The following is a 7,295-nucleotide window of genomic DNA, read 5'->3' as shown; positions in this document are numbered from 1 at the left end:
AGCTGGGTGGATATTACACAGTTAGCCAATGTTACCACAATAAAAAAATGTGCTACCACAATGAAAAAATTATTAACAACCTTGATGAGTATTCATAACAAGAAATGTGACTGGTTTTCAGTTTTATCAGTAAGTGTTTGTGGATTCCTTTAAATAACATGAGCAACATAATTATTCCTAGTGTCTCCTGATCTGCTGGCATACATCCATCTTTTGGGGATAGCTGAAAGATATATATAGTAGAAGCTTATGGTTTTTTAACCCCAACTTTTACCATGTCTTCTCTGTCAATTGTCTACTCGATTTTTCCTATTGAGTCAGTCTATCACCAACCCCAGAGGATGTTTACTTAGAACATTCTAACTCAATCAAATGTAGCAGTACTTGACAGATTTTTGCTGTGGTTTGACGACGGAAAGGTTTGTTGCATTTAATCACATGAAAATTTCATGGAACTTATCTTCCTTGAAGTACATGAGAAGCAGAAGCAGATGCACACCCATATGAAAGCCAGAATGTTGTAACTGGACTCCAGCAGAACTTGCAACAATAATCTAGTGTAATGTCTAAGTTCAGCTGATTCTCAGGACCCTGAACAAAATAAAAGTTCATATTAATTGTTCAGAAAACTAAATAATACATAATATAATGTATTTCTCTATTTTGGGAAGGAAAAGGGTGGGTTTTACTATTGTTGAGTCCTCTAACTGTGGTATTTGGTATGCTGCAAATTGATCTTTCAGACTTCTTTGTATTCAAAGTTCAAATTCAAGTATTCAAATTCAAGTATTTTGCTTAATTCATTGTTCATTTGACTTAAACTTGTGCAAAGACTTTTAAATTCTATGGTTGTATCACTTTCTTTCTCTGGTCTTATATTTTAACAAAATATTTTTCAACATATCAAAGCAGACAAACTAGACAAAGAATGAAAATATTATTACAGACAATAATGAACATGAAAAAGGAGAAAAGTTTTCATAATATTTTGGTATTTAATCTTCTTCTTCTTCTCATTCTCCTTCTCCTTATTCTTCACTTTCTTATCTGGGTATCTTACTTCAAGAGTTTAAGACCTTCACAGCAGTTCTTGCTTCAAAAGGGAGAGAAAGTACAAGAAAAACGAAACTTCTCTTGTCTAAAATCCAATCACTTCTAGTATCCCTGGGTTTGCTTTCAGATTGAAAACCCTGGAACCTATAAAGACATGCTGTTTTCTCAGTTCCCTTCACAAGAATATTTATTCCATGAGTTAGGAACAAGAGTATGGAAAGTAAATATTTTAGCTAAATAACTTTTTTTGTTTTTAAAATATTCTTTATGGTAATACCACAAGTGAACTTTTCAGCTTTTCTAAGTTGTGAGCATGGAAAATTTGTATCAGCAATGTAAATATTAAACAAAGTAGAAAACATAATAAATGTCATATATGCACTGAATCACTCATGACTGTATGTTATACAACTTAATTTTGTTTTTTGTAATGGACCAGGGAGAAGAATCTGTCGACCAAATATAAAAATTCATCTTAGGGACAAGATTACATTACTGTGATTTTGGTTGACATAATATGCTATTTTGAATTCAAGTGAAATATAAAGCTGAAGAACATCAGTTAAGGCTATCAAACCTGAAACCATATACGACAATAAATTAGTATACAAGGAAAAAACTTGATTTTACACAGCAATAAGCTTCTTATATTTTATTAAAAAGACATGTGGTAGCCTGTCAAGCTTTCATATTTGAAATTTAAATTTAAATTTATTGCATTTTTCCTTTTACAGAAATGGAAATTAAAAAAGTTGCCTGAAACAATGGCATATGCTTATTAAATATTATGACTTTGTTTATTTCCTCAGAATAGCTTTTTTACCTCAGCAGCTACTTATTTTGAATAGATTAAAATAATTTTTAAGTGTTGTAGCATTGTCTGTCTTAAATTCAAGGACTGACCTGCCTCACAATATAGTTTCATTAAGATACATTTTCATTTTAATCTCTTGCAATATTTGGCCATAAGTACAAATGTGAGGAAGCATGGAAGGTTTTGATTGCATGTATACATAGACACACTTAAAACCACTTTTTTTCATAAATTTTAGTAAGTCACATTGTTGTAATCAATAGTTGTCAATCAACTATTTCCAAAAAATTATCGCTTCTAATAGTATGTATTGTAGTGGAGTGCTTGAATTCTATCATAAAGAATGATACAATATCTTTTAAACAATAAAATTTAAATAATTTAAATTTTTTAGGAAAAGTTTCTGAAGGCTTCCTGTTGCATACTATTCTTGTCCCACTGCTAAACTGAAGCAATGCTTTGATTGTTATGGTTGTTGGAGACAATTGTACGGCCACTTAAAGAAAAACTGTCAAAAGTATTGACAAAATCAAGGTTTAATATGAATTTGTGAAAGTGCAGCTTTACAGAGTTCAATAGAAAGGTTCACTGTGTTACTACACAGGTTGAGGCACACAGGAAGATCAAAAGAGAAGCAATTTGGAAATACTTACGTTGAAGCTGAGAATTCCAAAGAGGGGAAGGGTGCAAAAGATTCGGATGCAAAGACAAGAATGCAAAAGTGTTTATCAGGATTTAATCACTAAATACTTTAACATTTGGAAAATCATTCAATGGACTTCATGACAATTATAACATTGACTTAACTCTGGATTTGAGATAGTAACATTCGTATCACAATCAATTCACATGCCCACAGGAAAAACAATGTGTATACCCATTTCTATGTCTGCAAAGCTACCTATCAAAAACTCCCCTCAGATTCACTGAAATATTCACATTATATCCCAGTGCATTTCCCAACAGGCAAGGGCTGCACGTTGAGTGTGTGGAGATGTGTGTGTATCCATGGGAATCCACTGAGGCCTTGGCTTCCAGAATGGCTCCTCGAGTACCGCCAGCCTGAGGGCCTGTGACCCTGAGAGGTGCTGCTGCAGCCTGCTCTGGTCCAGCAGAGCTCAGAGGGCCTCACTTAGGAATGCTGTCTGTAGGGACCCAAGATAATAAAGTTTGGTCATCAGTAAGTTTCCACCCTGCCCACAACTGCCCAAAATTATGGAGGTATTTTCCCAAAGCACGGTAACAGTGGCACTGTTCCACTGAGGCTACGATGTGCAGTGGTGCTGCTGCCCTGTTCGGCCTACGATTCGGGTACATGATTTCCTGAGGCTACAAAGGATAATCTCTTATCCTTTGTTTCCCATCTGGTTAGGTTATATATGATGATTCTGGCTGCGGGTTGTTCCCACCTCTACCATCTGAGAGATCCTGGTATGGCTGGGGCTCAGCTCGTATGGTCAGCTGAGTTATTCAGGGCTTATCAGGAGCTTCTGAGATCACAGAACAGATCTCAGGATGGGGGCCAAGGGGTGGACCACCACAGTGACATGGACTTAAAAATTGTAAGTCTCATAGCTTCACTACTGTAGGTAGAAAAAAAGCTTTCAGCAAAAGTGAGTGGGATATCTGGCAGTATTAGAGTAGCATTTCAGATAATTCATTCTTTTTCAAGTAGGAATGTCAAATAGCAGCCATTAAACACATTGTCTTTCATCAGCTATACATATAGCTAATTTACAATGATCCTTTAAGAAAAATTACATACCTTTTAGCTGTAGAGCTCTGAAACTTGTTTACTCACCAATACAGTCAACACCAAAAAACCCCAACAAAGAAGTGCATTTTTTTAAATAGTAAAAGAAAAAAAAAAGAAATATTCTTGGATATAAACAATTCTTTTTTCTTTTTGTTAATGTTTAGATCCGAACCATGCACTTCTGCTTACTAATCAGTACTAATGGATTTACGTGATGCTACATGAAACCTTGAAAAATTAATTGCCTCAACAGCATTGAAAATCTTGTCCAGATGTAATCTTGAGATCTTTTTAAACAGGTCCTATAAGTTTCTCAAATACAAACATTTTTGTGAAATATAGTTCAGTTTAAGAGGGAAAAAAAATGACAATAAAAACAAGGAACTCCCCCCAACAATAACAACAAAAAAACCAAAAAACAACAAAACACAAAAACCACCACCAACAAAAAACCCAGAAAAAACATCAAAAAATTGCCGCCACCACCCAACCCAAAACAAAACAAAACAAAATGAAAAATAACCCACAACCTTATTAGGCCAGCAATCCCTTGTGTACATTGTACTGAGCTTAGGAACAGATTTAGCCCTCAGCACACTGGAGACTTTACCGTTCCCAAATCTACAAACCAGGCACATGGAGTCAGGCTTTGAGACACTGGTTTTGTTAATGAGTGGCAAAGCCACACACAGTTGCCTGTATAAGCTACCAGTTGCAAGAAAACTGGAAAAACTAACTTGAAATATTTATTAATGTCTTATTCAAGCATGTCCTCTGAAAAATTCCCTGATTTGTGACCATGATTTCACAGAAGCACAGCTTTGCTAACTCTTTTACTTCCCTGGGACCAAGAACAAAGCAGACAGTCTTTCGGAACAGCAGGCTGAAATGATGCAAGGGGAGAAACTGCATGATGCAGAAGCAGGAGCTGGAAGTCTCAAGGAGGCAAAGGTGCAATCCAATTGCCTTTATTGTCTTCAATAACCCAGTGGATTGCTACAGGAAGGACAGAAGATGCTTCCTGCAGGTACACAAGCAAAACTACAGGAGTCAATGAAACAAGCTGCAATACTGTGATTCAATATTAAAAGAAAAGTGTTTATAGTGAGGGTGGTCAGACCCTGAAACAGATTTCCATACAGGTTGTTGGATCTCAGTCCTTGGAAACATTGAAGACTTGACCTGAAAATGCCCTGAGCGACCTGGTTTGCTTATTATTTCTTGAGTCACATGTTGACCCAGATACAATTCAAAGAAACCATAATTCTTTCTTGATTCTATTATTATATGCAGTAATAAAACACTTTCAAGTTCTCCCTATGAAAACAGAACTGAAGTTTTTAAGTTTATCTAAGTAATTTTTTATTTTTTTACACTTCCACGGCCCTAAAGCAATTCTGGTTAATGCAGAAAATTTTAAACTAAATAATGGTTTTCAAAATTGATAGTTTTTAAGATTGCATAGACCTAGATGATCTTGCAACCTAAACTTTTCTATGATTCTATGAATATCAACTTTCTTTAATTTTTGTTCTTGAGAAAAATGGAAATTACATTTGTTTCCCCTGGTGTAAAATATTTTTAAAAAGAGATATTTTTCTGTGATTTTTCCAATTAAATATTATAACATAGATAACAAAGCCCCAGTTTTAAATTAATTGAAATTTGTATTCTAAATGTTATTAAAATTATCAATTACCTGAGGTAGTTTAATCAATATCCTAGTGACATCAGATTCCTAGTAGTAGCTATCTGGGGGCCTGAGTGGAAGAAAAGGAGAGGCTGAACACATCAGATTTATTCTATCACACTACAAGAAGCCTTAGGAAAGACAAAAAAAACAAGTAAAGAGGAGATGTTTTCCACTGGCATGTCAAAGGGCACACAGTCCTGGTTTCTTCAGGATTTGTCCTGGTCCAGCTCTACCAAATAAATATATTAATATCTGACTGATACAGAATGTTATTATTAAATCTGGCAATCATACCAAGGGTGGGAAGACTGCCAGGAATATGTAAACAGAGTTTAACATCATCTTGGAAATCAGTGTGAAAAAGATGTAATTCACTACAGAGAATATATTGCTCTGAAGTCAAACATGCTACACTGGGGGAAAAAATCAGGTCTAAAAATTGAACTATGCAGATGTCAGTCCTTTAAAAAAAGACCTACAGGTTAACATGGATAGCAAGAACATGAGTCATCAATGCCAACCTCCTTCAAAAAGTGCAAATATTATACAGACAAATGATCTTTCTGCTCTGCTCTGCACTGACAAGACCTCAGCTGAGTATTTCTCTGGTTTTTGGCAGCCCTTCAAGAACCTTCTGAAACTACTAGAGAGACTCCACAGAGGCTTACAAAAAATTACTGCAGGAAAGATTGAAAAAAATGGGAATGTTTAAATTAAAGATGAAAGACCAACGTGTTATGTGACAGCAGTGTTCAGGTACAAGATGTGCTGAACAATTGAGCAGTTTTTTTCTGGATCAGTGTGGATAAGACAAAAAGCAATGGGCTACAAAACCACTCGAAAAACACCAGTGAAATATTAGAACAGATTACCTTGGGCACATTGTGCAGTCTCATTTATGAGAGGTTTTCAAGAAAGGTTTAGCAACCTTAGAAAGAGAATTAGTTGAAAATCTGGTTTTGGACTGTTCTGTCTCAGGAAGGTGCAAATCAGCCAGTCTTTTACTCTGGGCAGTGGCTTCTGGGGAGAGGGTGATGGATATTCCAGAGGATGGGAGCCCTCAAAATAACAATGAAACCCATTTCAGAATTCACACTTTTTCTCGTCCTTAGATCTTAAGAGGAAAGCAGTTGTTTACCTCTAATGTGAGTAACAGACCTAATTTTCAATGTTTTTTATCATCAGTTTGCCTACATTATTTATGAGGGTTAAAATGATAAATTATCTAAAATTAGAGAAGATGTTAGTGGAAAGAGAGCAGCAGAAATGTCTCTTCCCCTCCCCCACTGTTAATCACAAGTGAAGCAAAGAGTCTAAACCAGGAAATTTAGTTCGTTTTGACTATCAAACCCCAGTGTTCAGAATCAAACACAAAACTGGCAAAGAAGTTGATTTTTTCATGCTTGTGCATAGCCATGGGGAATGTCAGAAATGTAATGAATAATAATCTGGCCCATGCCAGAGGGATGTCAACTGTTCCTGAAGAAGAGCAGTATTGTCTTGGGATAGGACAAAAAAGTTGTATGTTGTACTGCATGCTATTTCAAATAATCCTCTTGGTTATCAATTTTACACAATTGCGTTAAAACCCATGAAGAGATACATCTTCAATAAATACAGGACACAGCAGGCACCATGGATACATTTTTTATAAGAGATCACCACTGAATGAAGATTATTGTTTGATTAAATTGACTGCCTGATGGTGAGGCTTCCAACAGATAAACACAGCCAAGAATTTAATCAACAAACTGCATCATATTTGCATCTATTCCACATTCTGTCTACTTAGAAAAGGAACAGATGCAGACTCAGTAGGAGTCAGAAGGCAAGGAATCAATAGGGAAATACTCTATTAAGAAGAAGTTTCTGAATTTATAATCCAACCTTGACCTAAATATGTTTAGATTCTCACTCCAATAGCTCTCTCAAACTGATGGTCTCCAAAATCCATATTCTTTCTATTTAACAATGTCCCT

The 7,295-nt window shown here is 35.5% G+C and overlaps 1 long non-coding RNA gene across 1 annotated transcript; it reads right to left on the bottom strand.

The window, feature by feature from the left end:
• Positions 1-986: 986 nt before the first annotated feature.
• Positions 987-3,363, bottom strand: LOC147654000 (uncharacterized). The gene is made up of 2 exons (XR_015284228.1): positions 3,277-3,363; positions 987-3,012 (listed from the first exon to the last, which is right to left on the bottom strand). It is a non-coding gene; the product is annotated as an uncharacterized LOC147654000 (long non-coding RNA).
• Positions 3,364-7,295: the final 3,932 nt, after the last annotated feature.

This window comes from Cyanistes caeruleus, chromosome 3 (assembly GCF_971803275.1).
Source record: "Cyanistes caeruleus chromosome 3, bCyaCae1.hap1.1, whole genome shotgun sequence".
Taxonomy (NCBI): Eukaryota; Metazoa; Chordata; class Aves; order Passeriformes; family Paridae; genus Cyanistes; species Cyanistes caeruleus.
This window is presented reverse-complemented; position numbering and strand designations above follow the sequence as displayed.